Source organism: Homarus americanus, unplaced genomic scaffold (assembly GCF_018991925.1).
Source record: "Homarus americanus isolate GMGI-L3 unplaced genomic scaffold, GMGI_Hamer_2.0 scaffold37049, whole genome shotgun sequence".
NCBI lineage: Eukaryota > Metazoa > Arthropoda > Malacostraca > Decapoda > Nephropidae > Homarus > Homarus americanus.
Window position 1 is genome coordinate 514855 of NW_024731829.1, and position 19571 is coordinate 534425.

At 41.9% G+C, this 19571-nt stretch overlaps 1 long non-coding RNA gene across 1 annotated transcript; it reads right to left on the reverse strand.

Annotated features, from left to right (window-relative positions):
* Positions 1 to 14665: 14665 nt before the first annotated feature.
* LOC121867839 lies at positions 14666 to 18382 on the reverse strand. Its single transcript, XR_006089253.1, has 3 exons — positions 18275 to 18382; positions 16637 to 16728; positions 14666 to 16152 (listed from the first exon to the last, which is right to left on the reverse strand). It is a non-coding gene; the product is annotated as an uncharacterized LOC121867839 (long non-coding RNA).
* Between the last annotated feature and the right edge of the window lie 1189 nt (positions 18383 to 19571).

The following is a 19571-nucleotide window of genomic DNA, read 5'->3' on the forward strand; positions in this document are numbered from 1 at the left end:
CCTTGATATAAGCGTCCCACTGTGTATATATGTGTGTGTGTGTGTGTGTGTGTGTGTGTGTGTGTGTGTGTGTGTGTGTATGTGTGTGTGTGTGTGTGTGTTCATCCACCTTGTCCCTCCCTACCCCCTGTATATATTAACCTGCTCCAGCATTACCTAACACTTCCTTATACCTCCTGTTGCTGCAGCTGTCCTAACACCTCCTTATACCTCTTGTTGCTGCAGCTGTCCTAACACCTCCTTATACCTCTTGTTGATGCAGCTGTCCTAACACCTCCTTATACCTCCTGTTGATGCAGCTGTCCTTCCTGTATTAACCAACTGTCTGGGGATTTAATGCTGTTTAGAGAGGGAAAGAAGTGTAGGGAGGTGGTGGGAAGGGAGGGAGAAGAAAGGGTGTGGGAAAGGAGGGAGAGAAAGGGGTATGGGAGGGAGGGAGGGGAGAAAGAGAGCGGGGTGTTGGTTTAGAGTTGTCACGCCGGGAGGAGTGTGTTGGCCACTGACAAACTGGACCCAAATATTCAGTGTGTGAGGTTTGAGTCTTGTTTCTAGATCTGTTTGTTTGGTCTACTGTTGAGTGTGTGTGTATGTGTGTGTGTGTGTGTGTGTGTGTGTATGTGTGTGTGTGTGTTTATTTGCTCCACATATACAGTATATTTGTACAGTTATGAACGAGTGAGTGTGTTAGCTTGAACTTGTTATACAATATACATAAAGAGGTCACCACACACATCTGTTAACCTCGCCTGAGAGTAACACCTGTTAGATACGCCAACCTTTTGACCAACAGGTGCAAACTGGCCAAATGAACTCTCTTTAATACGGTTTATATATCTGCACTACGTGTGTAAATCATAAACCAGTGTGAACCTTTATGGTAATTTTACTGTCATAATATCTTAGAGAAAAGGAGATACGGAGAAAATTGTGTTGTGTGAGACGGAAGTAGGTGATGAAGACCTGACATCCGGTTTTCATTTGATCCATCGCCCTGATACCTCGTTCGATTAGAATAGAGATACTTTCTCTCCCACAGCCACTTATTAACTCTCACTAGACCTCTGTTGCTGTCTTCTCCTTCAGTAGTTTGTTTGGTCATCTGGTTAACGTTCGTGTTGGTCTGGATAGAGAAAACGAGGTATAAGGTTCTTGTCTCTCTTGTCTGTTAAAGGGTAACAGTATAGACTCACACAGCAGGAGTCTCGTGGTTATTATATCCTGTTGTTTTCCCCTATGATGGCCCTTTGATCTCTGAAAGGTAATAAATATTTAACTTACCTGGAGTTGATTTTATGTGAGCGTCTTCATTTGTCTTCAGAAGTTCAATGAAGATTAAGTATCGTTGATCCTCATTTATCACTATTTGTCTTTGTACTGTTGGGTTTTGTCAGCATGATGATGTGCGTTTATCTTACCACATCGTCACTGATGTTATACCGTATGACATACATTGTGTTATATACAGAGCTTCATTAGCGTGTTAGGATGTGTTAAATGCGTCCGTGCGCTGCGGAAGATTCTCGTCACTTGCTTCATTCAGCGCGATAAACATACGTGTTCAATTCGTTGTACATTGTTTATTATTAATAGAATATACAGTATACTGCTCTGACTACTTGATGCACAGCACGATAGTCGTCAGAGAACACAAGATCATTGTCAATATTTTAACTTGTAAGAAAAGAATTGTGAAGAAACCAGCAGTTTAGTATCATACGAGCAAAGCAACAACAATAATTTTCTCAAACATCTATAACTTATTCACTTTAACACATGTTCTTAATCGGTGTTGTTTTATGGGTAGTCCAATATTATTCGTCCCGTTGTCCAGCGTAGAGGGAGGTAGGTTGTGTGAAGACGGTGACCAGAGCGCGTCACCTGAAGACTGAGAGGAGGCCAGTGTCTGGGAGTCAGCTCCGCCCCGCACCTCCCATCACTCACTTACTATAGAGAAATGCTAGACACAATGACGCCCTCTGTAGACTTAAACGCTCTGCCTGCCACCACCAGCCCGGCCATGGTGACGAAGTGCGTGTTTAAACTAAACAGTATTTCCCTTTTCATATTACAAACACAGGAATCGGATTCTTTGTAAAATCAATTTTTAGAAACGGTTTATATTTAGAAATATCAGTCGGTTATTGACCCACTTAACTAAACCTAACCTTACATAATCCAAACATGACCGTCACTATAAGCCTTAGGAATATTCCTACCCGTCTATCTTAATCCTGTATCCCACCTGTATCTCATAATGTGTTACGAGTAGAAAGGCGTTGTAATGCGACCTTCATATAACACAGCAGTAACTAAGGTGGGTCTACTCTATATGGAGGTTCTTTAATGGTTCTTCCCTCCCACATTCCCATGGTTGACCACGCCTACCACTCTTGGTTGGCAGGGGGGGGGGGAGAGGGAGGTTCTACTTGGTGATTGGCCAGGATAGGTAACTAGTAAAAACACACAACAGTAGGGGATCAGGTTTTCACTCGATTGTTAAACCAACCGCAGAGTAGTTTTGTGTAGGCCCCGTTGTGGGACACACTCACATGCATATCAGATCTTAGAATTTAAAGTCAAACCACATCAAGGCTTCAAGGTTCTAATAAAGTCTTTGCAATAATAAAAAAATAAGAATATCCGATTAGAATTTTACATCCTACTCAAAATTCAGTATCATGTTGTTGAGATTTTAGATGTTAACGTCCCTCTGGTTCTTTAGCAGATTACCCTCAGGCGAACACTTTCATTAAGGATATTGAGCACGCTGATGGATATTTTGAACACACAACACGTGGTTTTTTTTTTTACGCTGTTATTTCAAGTTCATCTGGGAGCAAACTTATACACATTTGTAAACGCTGAGATATTTGTGGATCGCCGCAGGTAAACACGACAATCAAACACACGTTGGTGATGTGTTTGTATGAACGTGGATTTTTCATGTTTGCTAAATTAGACAAGAAGTTGCATATTTTTCGTATTATTTTTGTTTAAAAGGCAAATATAATCCTCGTTGTAAATTTGTATGTATGTAGGTATGATTAGTATCACAGTCTGGCCTCACCCTCATCTGCAACACAGCACAAGGGCTACCGTACTAAAAACAAAACAATATCACATAAATATCTATCATAGCTGTTCCTGTTCTTATTACGAGTGTGAGTTGGCAATGGGTTGATTCACGTGGCCAGAGACAATGATTTCATATGTACATGTCGAGGATTGTAGTGATCGAGACGAGGGTGTAGTAGTATGGTGTGTGGGTAAGGTGTAGTATGGTGTGTGGGTGAGGTGTAGTATGGTGTGTGGGTGAGGTGTAGTATGGTGTGTGGGTGAGGTGTAGTATGGTGTGTGGGTAAGGTGTAATATGGTGTGTGGGTGAGGTGTGGTATGGTGTGTGGGTAAGGTGTAGTATGGTGTGTGGGTGAGGTGTAGTATGGTGTGTGGGTAAGGTGTAATATGGTGTGTGGGTGAGGTGTGGTATGGTGTGTGGGTAAGGTGTAGTATGGTGTGTGGGTGAGGTGTAGTATGGTGTGTGGGTGAGGTGTGGTCTACCCCTCTCCTCCTGCTGTGAGTCAATTAGGAACATCCACCTCTGACCTTAACCCCTTATGAAAACAAACAGTGGCACTTAATTAGATTGTGGAGGTATGGCTTGAGGGACGTGTGTGTGTGTTATTACGAGGGACTCTGGGGTGTATTTTCATGGTTAAGAGAGCAACAGGTATACAATGACCAGGTGTCAATGTAGCTCATGGATACACCTCTGACCCCTGTGTCCTCACTCTGTCACCTTATTCTTGGTGTTACTGTTGGTATTTTAGCTGTAGTTGTTGCTGTATTGTAATTAGTGTCACTGTTATTGTAGAAGATATTATAGTGGTTGCTGCGATTTAGAGTATTATGTACCTTGCTTTTTTTGCTGTTGTCGCAGAACCTATTATAATGGTGGCTGTCACAAAATTCCAGCACTGCTTAGGTTAAGTTAGGTTATAAACGAATTAGAAATGCAAATCATATGTTTTAATTCTATGGACACCCTGGACTGGACGTTGAGGAGGGAAGGGGAGGGTTGTCCAAAGAAATGATCATCCTCTTCCCAAATAAAGTCTATTGAACTATTACCCACCCTTACCATTGTGGCTTGAAGCACCTATATTACGGTTCCTTTAAGATGCTAGTAATTTCTCGAGAACTTAGTCACAGATTCTCAGAAAATGTGAAGGAAAGCGCACCTGTGTACCCTGTTGCGTGCTGATTCATTTAATTTGAGACTGGTATAAACATGAAAGGAATGCTTAATTGGTATTGGTGTTCCTGTGTGTGTGTTCCTTTGTGTGTGTGTGTGTGTGTGTGTGTGTGTGTGTGTGTGTGTGTGTGTGTGTGTGTGTGTATCACCCAGAGAAGAATTTGTGCTTTGATGGATATGTTGTTACTGTTGTGCTACTGTTGTGGTGGCTGTTGTTGTTGCTGTTGCTACTTTTGCTGTTACTGTTGTGGCTGTTTCTCTTGCTGCTTCTACTGTTGTGGATGTTACGTAGTGTACTTCTATTATTGTTGTTAGTGCTGTAGACTTCAGTTGTTCTTGTTGGTCTTGCTTGCCAACAGTGCGTAACAGAGAGCCAGAACATGTCAACATTGCCAATAGTGCCTAACAGAGACGTGGTCAATCCCCCAGGCGGCTAGCATGCCGATCAGTGGCGAAAATTATAAAATAAAATAAATTACACAAAAGTAAATAAAAGCTGTAGCATTCAACCTTAATAAGGAATAAAAAAGTTTCCCCTAATATATATTTTCATTTTCTTTTATAGCATTAAAGAAAATGAAAATAACACGTTCATGGATAAGTTTAAATGTTGGACTTAAATAAATTTGAAAGAATTGAATGATTTTGAATGAGTTTAAAGGTGTTACCGTAGTATTAAAGATACCAGCTGAGTATCATATGAGTAGGTGTATGGAATCAGGGGCTAAAACCCCAGCATCACCAGGAAGTTTGTTGACATGTAATTACTGCAGGGCGACGTCTAATGTACATTGTGTGAGTCTGGGCTCTACAGAGTTTAGGATGATTCTGAACGCGGTAAAGCATGAAGGCTGTTGCTGGTATTGCCTTGACTGCATAATCAAAGTAAACGAGGCGATTGCAAACCACAAGAGAATGAGAAACTTAAGGACGAAAAAAGATGAAGCTGGATCCTTGCTGGTTGCCAAACTATTTTTTTTTTTTTTTTATCCTCTTCGCCACTAATCGGCTTGTTAGCCGCTTGGGCGATCGGTCACGTCTCTTTTCATTTATCTTCTTCACCAAAAGATCGGCTCACTAGCCGCCCGGGCGATCGGTCACGTCTCTGTCACGCACTGTTGGCAAATACTGGGCATGCACCGGCTCCTGAATGTACCTGAACCCGCTCCAGTGTTGGTCAAGTCTTCTTGAAAGAGCTCACACTCGGTGCCGTCACAACACTCTCTGGTAGATTGTTCCAAGAGTTTCCAACCCTCACTCCGAAAAAGTTTGCCCTCACGGTTTTCTGGACTTGCGGCTTCTTCAATCTTGAGCTGTGACCCCTTGTGGGGCGAGCGTCCGCCAGCTCCAAGTAAGGACACTCGAATGAGTAGTGCCCCCTGAGATGCTTATACACCTCAACTAGGTCCCTCCTTGCCCGTCTGTAGTATAAGCTAGGCAAGTTCAGAGTAAGTTGGGAAAGAGATCCTCGCTAATACTGAGGAAGAAGCTGATAGAATGGAAGGAGTAGTGAAGAAGAGTTATGCTCAGGATTTAGCAGGGCCACGGGTCCTTCAGCAGCTAGGGAGCCTGACGAAGTGTGTTGAAGAGATGGCAACTAGCAGACTTACTGATAAGGAACATAATAGTGTTTGGAGTCCCTGAGAGCCAGTCGGGGGATCCATGTGTACCAGAGTTCTTCCAGGTGCATGTGTACCAGGAAACGTCCAGATGCATGTGTGCCAGAGTTCTACCGGGTGCACGTGCAACACAGCAGGCGTTCCAATCTCTCTGGGTAACTGAAACAGAGATGCCGTAGTGCAGGCACCAAGTGTGGACACGTTCAATCAAATGAGAGTCTTTAGCTGTTTCTCGGTGAGGTAATTATTTACGACTTTACAGTAGCTGATTTTGAGTTTGCCCTTTAGTATTTTCTATGGAGGTATTCTACATTAATCGGCGTTTGGAAACTGAAGATACATAGTGAGGGTTATGTAAACAAATTAAATAAGTTGTTTGCTAAATTAACATGGAATACTTCATACTTTCGTTAACCATAAGTGACAGATAGAATGTACACGTGGATTAGATTTATCCAGTCAACTTAATTGATTGATCAAGATGACATGTGCATAATATAAAATACCTGATCATAATTATTGGCGTATTATATATATGTATACAGGGTGACTCAAAAATATATACACACAGCCTTACAAATTTTCGTGGTGACTGCGTGATTGACTGATACCATGTTGGGATTCAGGTATATAGATGGATAAATACAAACGAGTGTGGCTGTATTAATTTTGATTGGTGGGTAGATAGACAGGAAGGTAGGTATACGGACATAGAAACGTGGATAGTTCAATAAATTTTGCTTAATAGAAGATTAGACATATAGATAGATACGGCTATAGCTCAATTAATTTAACTTAGTAATTTATATAGGTATTTTATAGTAAATAAAATCACTACGGTGTTATTGGTCATTACAAACAAGCACAACACAACGTAAGCTCCGCCTACCTATGACGTCATATTCAAGGCCTCACGAAACACCAAGGATTCTAATTATTTCATGAACGAAGCTCCGAGTCAGTAGATCCTGGAGATATGAATCCAGTTTGTCAGAATCCTTATTTAGGTAAACCAATACGTATATATGTGTTTTGATAAACACAATTCAGAATGTCAATGTCATAATATTGATCTACAAGTTGTAAAATATGTCTTCCATGACGTAAATGGTCGTCTTTTACCAATGATGTTTCAAATAGAGGTGCTTCGGTGTATTGTGAGCGAGTGAAGCGGCTCGAAGCTCCAGTAAACTTTGAGAACGAGGGCAGTGTGGGTACAGGGTCTGGGTAGGTTTGGTCGCGCCGCCTCATAACACGCCTGTCCTGACTACCTGCCGGTCTGAATCAACTTACTCCTGAGGTCTACTGGCTTTCTGTCGCAGGTAAGTGCACGTGTTTGTGTGGTATCGGGGAAGTGACGGTTCCTGGGGGAGTGCCTCCATTTCATAATATTGAGAAGGTACCCGAAATAATAGTTCACAGCACCAACTTGAAGAAAGGAACTACTTCAGAACAAAAGATAAACAATCCTCACCTCGAGTTAGGAACATCTAACCAACCTACCTACCTAACCTAAAGTTATGCGCTTCCGCCCCTTAGTAGAATTGCTTGGGTTGTCTTGTTAACGATAAATCATCATAGGTAACTGACAAACGTTCCGGTAAAAACTGACAAAATCGCCAAGCCAATGCAAAAAGTGTTTTAAAGCAACGGTTCTTAACCGGGGGCACGCCCCCCTAGGGGGCGCGAGTAATTTCCAGGGGGGAGGGGGGGAGAGGGTGCGAATCCAGAGCGAAAATGAGGAATGGCCTTAACAGGTGTGTGTGTGTGTGTGTCCTTATTTGGGTTATCGTGGGGGTGCCGCTCCCCACAGATACTTCAAAATGTCGTAAATGGTGATTGTCAATCAAAATGTAAAATTCCACTAAAAGTGACAATTAAGGTAGTGGTAATAATGTCGGGAAGTGTACGATAATTTGATAAAGAAACGATAATTTTGAGGCTGAATGTTGAAGGGACTTGCGCTGTGCTCTGGCACGCGGCCATGTATTCAGGATCTGGTAGCTCAGCAGTGAAAAAAATCTCACTAAATGTTGGGTATTTGCGAGTTGCTTATACACTTTTGAATAATTAAAGTTATTAAAGTAACGAATGAAAAACTATTCTCAATTTTCCTATTTAATTCAAGAGGAAATTGCTTTAGAATTTTATGTGAAGGAAGGAAGGAAGGAGGGGGCGGGGGCGTGGAGATGAGGACCAACTGCTATACCGTAGGGGGCGCGACCCTAGGAAGGCTAAGAACCACTGTTTTAAAGCCTTTTGTTTGTCTATTAATAATTTAAGAATTCATAATTATCTATACAAAAAATGCCAAAGTTGCTGGGTTTTTTGTGGAGCGGAGGAGTAAATGAAGCGCTCGTCTTTCAGACTCCTTAAACAAAACGAATTTGGAAAAGAAATAATTAGATCCTCCATTTTTTCTTATATTCTAGAGATAAGAAATTCCTTCCATGGAATTTTTATTTCATGTTGCTCCATCTAGAGTCGGTGATGTAAACTATTACTCACATTTATTCTTAGATAATTCCCCAAATATAGTTCTTACGGTGGGAAGAGAAAGTAATCCATTACATGTACTATACTCGTAGGTCACCTAATTATACATAATTTATATGTGCATAAATTTGGGGCTAATATTGATGACTAACCCACCAACGAATTATTTGTTTAGTGTTAATATTCTCACTATTTTCATGAGTTCTGATATGAATCATTTTGTTTTAAACTGCTTCGTTTGGTAGATAATTAGGTGACAAAGCGTCCACTACTTTGTCTGGTGCTCACTAATTTGTCTTTCTCGGCGATAATACACCTGAGAAAGAGTATCCCCACCATTCACATTAACGGCTCCAATCGACGTCAGTGTACGGTTGTGAGCCGCATGGTTTGGGCGGCTGCAATCACCCCAGCAAAAAACGTAAAATTACACCATACCATTGTTAGGTTTATTTAATATTCAGGGGGGGGGGCTATGGCTAGATAGTTAGGCAAGGTTAGGTAGGTTTCGTTGGTGAGGTCATCTAACACTCATTCTGCCACGTGTTCTTCTCAACTAAGGTTAGGTTTGGTTTAATTTAGAAATAACCACTTTTTAACACATTTGCCAAGACTACGACAGTATCCACTATAAAACTGAAATTGCGGCAATTTTAAAATAATTTTCTATGAAAAGTCTGCGGTGGGTCAGTCGTCCATAATTACCAAATTTTCTAATAAACTAGTATATAAATTAATAATAATTCAACAGGTGGTATAAGTCTAATCCAAACAGTGGACAGACGATTCGAGTTGTGTGGACAAGTAGCACCTGTCAGTCTCAGGATAATGTGTGGACAAGTAGCAAAGATGGTAGCCCTCTACCTGCCACTGGGCCCAACTATTGCTGGAGGAGTCAACTTAAGTGTATTACCACATTGTATGGATTTAAGATACCAAGTAATTCTTATAGTTCCTGAGATACCAAGTAATTTATAGTTTCTAAAATAAGTAATTTGCATAGTTTAAGGTATCGGGTATGTTTAGTTTAAGATTGCCCTAAAACCGTAGAGAAGTAATGCAAGTAGTTCATGTGCTGACACTAGTGTATATACATTTCAGCACTGGTACAGTACTCGCTGTGGAAGATGGAGGCCTCGGGTTTGACTACCAAACTCTAGATGTCTTGAGGACGAGACACACACAAGCGGGATGCTCGAGAGGTTCGTAAGTTATTTTTTATCTAAACTATTAACCCTGGCAGGCATTGTTACTGGTGAGGAAGATTACCTGGATGAGTTATAGAAATATTAAGAGGAATCATTGCTCAAGGTAGACGCTTATCAATCATTTGTTATAGTTTATTGATTTTAAAGGGTAAAAGTGAAGGTAGGAGGGCCAGGGGAGGGATAGATACAAGATGACGGTGTCTGCTGGTCGGTAAATTATGCATTTTATCAGTTTAAATATTAATGAAACGCGTTTCTCACGTGTGTGTAGAGTACAAATTAATGAAGTTTAAGGTCAGATCGGTAAGATTTGTGCATCTGACGTGACCCCCTGTGCTGACCTAACTTAACGAGCTAGGAGCAGCATGTGGGTCTCTGGACGAAGTATAGAACGGGAATAAATTTTGTCAAGGTCACAGTAGAAGGTGACGGGAGGATTTTTTGTGATGATGGGGTTTTATGTACAAAATTCCTTGAACAGGTCAAGTGACTCGTTAAATATTATGGGACCATCTTAGATTCAAAGTTAGCATGACTCAGGAGGTTTACCAATAGCTTCTTCACTAGGACTTGATGTTTGGGTGTAGATATAATCACAGAACGAATAGTGACAATGGATAGTAAGGGAGAGGAGCTTATTCTTGACTACATGTGAAACAAAAGATGAAGGGCTAAGGAAAGTTGAGCTGGGACAGGTTAAGGGAGAAAAATCATGTCTGAAAGGTAAAAGTGAGAGGAGTGGCAATGTAATGATGAAATGTGGTGCATGATAGAATGGTCAGCCCTGAAGTATCATGGAATATAAAAATCTGGTTGTGATATGGACGTTAGTGTGCAGGTAACAGTGAGAGGATGGGGTGGAAGGAGGTTGTAGGGAGAACTGAATAACTGTCTTTGAAGTTTGTATGATAGTAATGGATGTAGATGCGAGAGTTCATGAATGGTTGGGACTTGTGGAATTTAGTATCAGGAATTATTGTATATATAGGGAGACTGATACAAGAGTTGAGACTTATAGTGGGAAATACTTGTACATGCCCAAGGTGAGAAAGTACACAGGAGATGGATGGAAAGGAGTTTTATTGTGCTGATGGGCAGATGCTGAAATGAAAGCTGCATGTGGATGTACAAAGGAACTGGATTGTCTGTTAATTATTAAAGTATACGTGAGAATGTTAGTGAATGGAAGCATCAGTGAGTGGTTCTAACAGTAAGAGGCGATGGAGCATTAATGGAAGATTTAAAGGATCAACAAGGTGATATGAGGGTGATTGGGCAGTGCTCATTAAGGAGTAAACATATTGGCACACAAGCACTTAAACTGGTAATTTTTGAAATAAGTAAATCTGACACCATTCATGTTAGCTGCACTAACATCGGTCACAAGAGGCGACTCATTTCCTTCCCAAGTGTTCAAACTAATTGAAAACTCTCCTTGCTCACAGCTTCAGGTGTATAAATCGTTACAAGCATGTTGTGCATTTGTTGCCGTCTTGCCAAGCTAAAAGCAAAATTTTGTTTGAATATTGCTCAAACTGACATTTCTACAAATGCACGAGATGCTGCAGACAAGTCCTTATTCAATGCCATGGCACATTGGCACATACTGTAATGGTGGCAACGAGGAGTGTGGTAGATGTAAGCCCCACCCACAGGCCTAACCACTACTCGCTCATTCCTTGTAGCAGTAACATTCACCGAACTTTTTTATCATTCCTCGTATATATAACAAGTAACGATACCATTAATTACAATATTAATAGCTCTCCTTTGAGCTCGGGATTGATGGCAAATTCTTTCAAGTGAAGACTGCTGTAATTTCTTGATCTATTGCCGGATTTGCCTGTCGGTTCCAAAAATTCAGTAGAGGTTCTTGTGTTGCCATTAAGTTTTCATTATATATGGAGATGAAATACGCTTGTAAAGTACTGTAATGGATTGACACTTGGGTGGAATGGACAAACTGGGAGAATGGGAAGTGAAACTGGTAAAATTTGTGGTAGGAAGAAAGGGATAGAAGGATAGGGTGGAGAATGTAGAAGTGAGAAGGGAAGGAACATCCAGGAAACAGCAGTTTACTTGGAGGAATGGATACCATAGCTCGGGTGTTTAGGAAAGAAAACGTGTTTCTTGCGGGTGATACAGGCTTGTGTGAGGGGACAATTAAATCCAATATGCACGGCTTGTTGTGGAAGGCAAAGAAGCATAGCAGAATACGTCTAGTCTAGCAAAAAGTGAATATTGAATGATCGAGAGTGAAAGACTTTATTTCTTGTCACTCTACAATATACAAATTTGGCTAATTAAATATTCATTTTACAGGAAGAAGCAGATACCTGCCCAGGGAGGATGAGAACCAGAACTTGCTGTCCAGATAACGATGTACCATCACGTTGAACAAGAGACCAAAGAAAACTGAAAAATTGAATCCGCCCAGAATATATCCGGCTCCCCGACAGAAAGAAAGATATTGAATGATGTATAAGTAAGTGCTATTTAGAGACGTCCACATACTAAAGCAGATTATTAGTGTATTAAAAGTATTTTCTGACGAATGATGGTTTGGGTAGGAGTTTAGGACTTGCTTACTGTGTTGTGAGGGAAGGACTTGCTTAGTGTTGTGCAAGGGCTGGGGAAGAACTTGCTTACTGTGTTGTATAGGAGTGGGGGAAGGACTTGCTTGCTGTGTTGTGAAGGAGTGAGTGAAGGACTTGCTTGCTGTGTTGTGTAGGGGTGGGGGAAGGACTTGCATGCTTTGTTGTGGGGGAAGGACTTGCTTGCTGTGTTGTGTAGGAGTGGGGGAAGCACTTGCTTGCTAACTGTGTTGTGGAAGAGTGGGGAAAGGACTTGCTGACTGTGTTGTGTAGGAGTGGGGGAAGGACTTGCTTGCTGTGTAGGGAGTGGGGGAAGGACTTGTTTGCTGTGTAGGAGTGGGGAAGGACTTGCTTGCTGTGTAGGGAGTGGGGGAAGGACTTGCTTGTGTGTATGAGTGGGGAAGGACTTGCATGCTTTGTTGTGGGGAAGGACTTGCTTAGTGTTGTGAAGGAGTGAGGAAGGACTTGCTAACTGTGTTGTGAAGGAGTGAGTGAAGGACTTGCTTGCTGTGTTGTGTAGGGGTGGGGAAGGACTTGCATGCTTTGTTGTGAAGGAAGGACTTGCTTAGTGTTGTGAAGGATTGAGGGAAGAACTTGTTTAGTGTTGTGCAAGGGTTGGGGAATAACTTGCTTACTGTGTTGTATAGGAGTGGGGAAGGACTTGCTTGCTGTGTTGTGTAGGGGTGGGGGAAGGACTTGCATGCTTTGTTGTGGGGAAGGACTTGCTTGCTGTGTTGTGTAGGAAAGGACTTGCTTGCTGTGTAGGGGGGGGAAGGACTTGCTTGCTGTGTACTTGCTTGCTGTGTAGGAGTGGGGAAGGACTTGCTTGTGTAGGAGTGGGAAGGACTTGTTGTGTGTAGGAGTGGGGAAAAGGACTTGCTTGCTGTGTAGGAGTGGGGGAAGGACTTGTTGCTAACTGTGTTGTGGAAGAGTGGGGAAGGACTTGTTGACTGTTGTGTAGGCGTGAGGGAAGGGCTTGCTTGCTGTGTAGGAGTGGGGAAGGACTTGCTTGCTGTGTAGGAGTGGGGGAAGGACTTGCTTGCTGTGTAGGAGTGGGGAAAGGACTTGCTTGCTGACTGTGTTGTGGAAGAGTGGGGAAGGACTTACTTGCTGTGTTGTGTAGGGTGGGGGAAGGACTTGCATGCTTTGTTGTGGGGGAAGGACTTGCTTGCTGTGTAGGAGTGGGGAAGGACTTGCTTGCTAACTGTGTTGTGGAAGAGTGGGGAAGGACTTGCTGACTGTGTTGTGTAGGCGTGAGGGAAGGGCTTGCTTGCTGTATAGGAGTGGGGGAAGGACTTGCTTGTGTGAGGAGTGGGGAAAGGACTTGCTTGCTGACTGTGTTGTGGAAGAGTGGGGAAGGACTTACTTGCTGTGTTGTAGGGGTGGGGAAGGACTTGCATGCTTTTGTTGTGGGGGAAGGACTTGCTTGCTGTGTAGGAGTGGGGAAAGGACTTGCATGCTTTGTTGTGGGGAAGGACTGCTGTGTTGTGTAGGAGTGAGGGAAGGACTTGCTTGCTGTGTGGGAGTTGGGGGAAGGACTTGCTTGCTAACTGTGTTGTGGGGAAGAGAAGGACTTGCTTGTTGTGTAGGGTGGGGGAAGGACTTGCTTGTTGTGTAGGAGTGGGGGACTTGTTGCTAGGAGTGGGAGGACTTGCTTGCTGTGTAGGAGTGGGGAAGGACTTGCTTGCTGTGGGGAAGGACTGTTTGCTGGGAGTGGGGAAGGACTTGCTTGCCGTGTAGGAGTGGGGAAGGACTTGCTTGCCGTGTAGGAGTTGGGGAAGGACTTGCTTGCAACTGTGTTGTGGAAGAGTGGGGAAGGACTTACTGACTGTGTTGTGTAGGAGTGGGGGAAGGACTTGCTTGTTGTGTAGGAGTGGGGAAGGACTTGCTTGTTGTGTAGGAGTGGAGGAAGGACTTGCTTGCTGTGTAGGAGTGTTGCTTGCTGTGTAGGAGTGGGGAAGGACTTGCTTGCTGTGTAGGAGTGGGGAAGGACTTGCTTGCCGTGCAGGAGTGGGGGAAGGACTTGCTTGCCGTGTAGGAGTGGGGAAGGACTTGCTGTAAGTGGGGAAGGACTTGCTTGTAGGAGTGGGGAAGGAACTGCTTGTTGTGTAGGAGTGGGGAAGGACTTGCTTGCTGTGTAGGAGTGGGGGAAGGACTTGCTTGCTGTGTAGGAGTGGGGAAGGACTTGCTTGCTGTGTAGGAGTGGGGGAAGGACTTGCTTGCTGTGTAGGAGTGGGGGAAGGACTTGCTTGCTGTGTAGGAGTGGGGGAAGGACTTGCTGACTGTGTTGTGTAGGAGAGGGGAAGGACTTGCTTGCTGCGTAGGAGTGGGGGAAGGACTTGCTTGCTGTGTAGGAGTGGGGGAAGGACTTGCTTGTTGTTTCGTGTAAGGACTTGCCTACTGTGTTGTGTAGGACTTGCTTGCTTAGATGCTTATAAGAGGGATGGACTTATTGATTATCTTAATATGGATTAGACTTTATTGTACAATGTTATAATCTCTTAGTAAGTGGACCTTGTCACTAAGGATCAAGTTTGACTACATAATGTTTAATTCAACCATTGTAAAGAAGTATTCAGTCCCACCAATGGGTTAAGCTGCTAGTGGTGTCACTGTCCTTATGGTCTGCCCCACCAATGGAGTAGGCTGCTAGGGCTTGCGACTGTTGTAATACACCAATGGGGGCTCTAAGGTGTCTTTTGCCTATTTATTATACTCAGAATACAAAAAACCTGTGACATTCATTGTAGGTTTGTTGTAAAGATGTAATAATTACTTTAAATTGCAATAAATTCTTCACAAGCATTTCGTTGACAGGAAAGGGTAAAATATTGTAGAAGATGAAGTTACGCTACACAACATTGGTCAACTGAGATCAGTGATTGGTTGTGAAGTAGGAAGTTTTGATCTTCACTGGTTTGATGTTTTGTACAACAATAACCAGAGAAAAAACTCCAAGATAAAACCTACATCACAATCCATTACTTCTCGGTTCACCAATGTTGTGTACTTTAGTTCTATCTTCATATGTAACAATATTTTTGCTTTTTCGTGTCAATACAGAATACTAGTAAATATTATGCTTTTTGAAGTAATTACATCTTTACAACTTGCATGTAGTGAGTGACTTCTCATATCTTGTTTGTAAAAAAAATTGTAAAAGCTGTACTTTACAAAAAAAAAATTAATATTTAAAAATAAATTTTTTCCTTCCTATGTAAAGAGTTTTACTTAGATTTTAGGAAAAAAGTTCGATGTGTAAACTGGACACTTCAAACAAGGCAATCGAGATAGTCTATAAACGGCAAAAAAAAAATTGACCAATTTTTTCAGATAATTTATTGAAAATTAATAAAATTTAATTAAAATCTGAGAAATTTCCAAAAGTTTAAATAAAGTTAATTTAATAGTAAGATTTAAATATCAAGTTATAATTAAAAAAGATTGCAAAAATGTTTTCGGATTACATAACAAAAGCCTAAAAGCCGCTTTTGGTCTGGTGGCCAAGATTTACTGGAGTGCTTCTTGTGAAGTGAGAACGCGTGTTAAGGTCTATGAAAACTGGAGAGATCAGGTCCAAGGCCGGTGATGGAGATTAACTGGATGCCAGGAAACTGTCAGTGGCGTAGACGACAGCATGGCGACCTCGAGCGTGTAACTGGATGCCAGGAAACGGTCACAATGGCGTAGACGACAGCATGGCGACCTCGAGCGTGTAACTGGATGCCAGGAAACGGTCACAATGGCGTAGACGACAGCATGGCGACCTCAAGCGTGTAACTGGATGCCAGGAAACGGTCACAATGGCGTAGACGACAGCATGGCGACCTCGAGCGTGTAACTGGATGCCAGGAAACGGTCACAATGGCGTAGACGACAGCATGGCGACCTCAAGCGTGTAACTGGATGCCAGGAAACTTGTCACAATGGCGTTGATGTCTGCCTCGGACGTGCAACTGGAGGACTAGTGTATCTTCTTTTTCCTATTAAGAGAAATGAAAGTTAAATGGATGACAAGACAAGATAGTCCTGGGTCAATAGTGTTCACAAAGTGGATTTTAAAAACTCGCCAAAACTATTAACAAAATACAAATTAAAATTATGAAAATATTACTTTAAAACAGAACTTGATACCTTCAACAAACTCTAAAAAGGTAATTTAACAGTTCTTCAAAGTATTTTAAATATTTAAAGTTACTAATATATCGAGAACAAATCTTGGTCTAAGATGCCTAAAGAAAGAATCCACAAACCTGACTCGCGTCCTCCAACTCGGAATATATAAGGAGCTATTTTTAAGTTCAATTTAATAACGGCAATGAATTAAGTTTAAAATTCCAAAAACTATCTTCGAAGATAATTTCTAGAATATTCAATGAAATTACTTTGAGAACGCAGTTAAATTAAGTACGCAGTTTAATTAAGTAAGTCCCATTTAAAACTCCTAAAATAGTTTAAAGGATTCACCTTGTCATGTAACCTACTCCCCAGGCAGCAGATTCCCTCTCAGCTGGTACAGGACTCCTCCACTCTTGACGCCTCTTCACATCACCGTTCTCCTGCAACAGGATTTTTTCCTTTATCATACAAGTTGTGACAAATGTTTGTAACAATTCATTTGTGAATTAAATTTAACGAGCAACTTTCATAGCGTGTTTATAAATTCCTTGTTTTGTCGTTTTCTACCAATTTTCTCTGGAGGAATTGAACTATAGGGGAGACTCGTGTATTTCCACTCATGAAATACTGCAACAGTTTGTCCGTCGGAATGACTTCTCTATAGTACACCTGACGTAATGTCATACCAACCATTCTTATCTTCACTTGGGTAAAACTCTTATGGTTCCTCAAATCCTGTCTAGTGAACTACTCCGTACACACCCAGACTAGTGTTGTAGGCTGCCGGAACCACATTCCAAACATACCTATACTTCAGGCCTAACCACGCCAACAACTGTCCTACTCTTCATCTCCAGAGACAAGTCCACTGTAGTACCTAGACTCTTCCGGACAACATAACATCTCGTCTACCCCCCACAAGCTTGGCCGGGTCACATGAGAATAACTTTTTTTTAGTTTAATTCTTATTTTTCGGGCCCTAGTAGTGAATTTACAATGAATACGGATGGATGGATTAACGACATTCCAAGATGGCGGTGCGAATCTGAACAAGTCACCACGATTAAGAGTTACGACAATCTAATAACCTGTGCTGTAGTGCAAGTCAAACCTTTGATTAATAAGATCATTAAAGAGCTCTTAGTGGCTACACCCTCGTCAACCTCATCACACTAACACTTAAGTTTGATGCCTCTATAGTTGGAATTTTGTTTACTGTAGTTTATAGATTCAATGGTCTATATCATTAAGTTTGAACCCCCGGAACTTAAGGCAGAAAGTACAATAATATAACGGTGGAACAAGTGACATTTTAAGCAGATAACACGCAATCAAAATTAACCTGAACTATCGTCTAACTATCATCAAGATCGATCACCCAAAGTACATTACTGTATCAGAATAATTAAATTTAACAGTATCAGACGGGTCGACTACACAGGGGCGTCTGGAAGCTAATACTCTGGTTTTAAGTCCACAACCCTGACAGTTTAAATCGTCAAAATCCCTTTAACACGTAGATAAATTCCCTTATTGCTCACAACAAGAATAATATTCTTTGGTAATATTTAAGTTATATGAAAAGAATCCATTGAAGGTTAGGTTACGATGGGGCAGAAATGACCAAAATTGATGTGGACAGACTTTATTTGTATCCGGTTTCGAGAACAAGAATTCGAGGGAGCACGAACATTAATGAACAAACTCGGGGACCTACACTCCTCACCGCCGAATGGCACGCAGAAAGTTACACAACAGCTAATTTTTGCTTCCCCAAGTACGTAAATTAGCAAGAGATCATCAAATTATTATCCCTTAAAATATCAATTACGTTAAGTTATATAAAGAAACGCTATGGCGCCGTGTGTCTGTCCGCCATACAATCAAACTGCCATGCTACAATCTGACCCTAGACCTCGGTTGTAAAGTTCGAGTAAACAGCCTTATCAATTCCCTAGAACACTATCGAATTTGGTGGAACTTTACCCGTTACCCGGTCGTCTACGTCAGCACCCATCAGCGTCACCCGACTGGAAGCAGTAGTCCATCAGCAAGCAAGTATCCTTCAACAACAGTAGCGTTCACCCAGCAGCAGCAGCAGAAAACACAAACTAACATTCCCTGGCGTGTGACCGCTCCAAAATAATCTCTGTCACACGTTCGTTGTGGCGGATGACTGAGGCCTCGACTCCCCCATACTGAACCATCAACCTTCATAATCCCATTTTAATAACCAACATTTATACATTATAACTGAACCGACAACGAGACAATAACTACCTGAAGTAATAATAACTAACCAATTAACTTAATAAAGCTTAATTACTTAAAATCCTCGAGAGAATTGTTTCAGTGTTCGAAGCCGAGTATTGGTGTTTCGGTAATGACGTCATCAGTGGGCGGGGTTAATAAGCGAGGTGTTTGGACTATCAGTTGGTTGTTGTCTTTGCACTATGAACACAAATACGAACTTCACAATATGTAAACATTCTCCGTTATCAATTCAAAATATAATTAGTTAGCAAAATACTGACACACCTCTTCATTCCAATTATCTATCATATTTTACCAACATAAGGAAATGCTCGTCAAATAATGCTGCGATTATATTTTATCAATTAAATTAGTAATGGATGAACCCTACACACTAGAATGATCATCATCCAATCTCTGACTTTTCGTATCACCTTTCCCTACCACAACACCACCCACAACCAGAGATGGTTTTGGAGAATCACTTATATTCCACGAGTACACCACACCGCATACCCCCTCCCCTAGATCGGAACAAGATATACACGTATCATCTTGCACATCTGCAGTACAATACCCCGTAGTTACTGTATGCATGGCCGGGTTGTTCCTGGCATCTAGCACAACAGGACAGACAGGATAATCTTCAATTTATCACTCAGCTACCATGGTGCATCAGTCTCAGTCTCGGGGGGGCAGATCACAGTGACACACGACACTCACAGTAACACAACACAAGTCCAACATCCTGTGACGCAATCCCGGCGTAATTAGGTAAAGTTGAGGAGGAAATTGCTGGGAAATAAAGGAACATTAAAGGAACATTATTATCTAATTTCCATTCATATTAGATGAGTGAAGGACAACCTGGATCAAGACCTACATCTACAGGAAGTTATAAGTGGTGTTGTGTGTTCCTCGTTTCCTGTTCTTCCTTCACGTAAATAACAACACAGTTTGCTGGGTCCTGCCATCATCGTCCACACGTTTGCCCGGGAGATACAGTTCACTCTGAAGGAGGCGATAACCT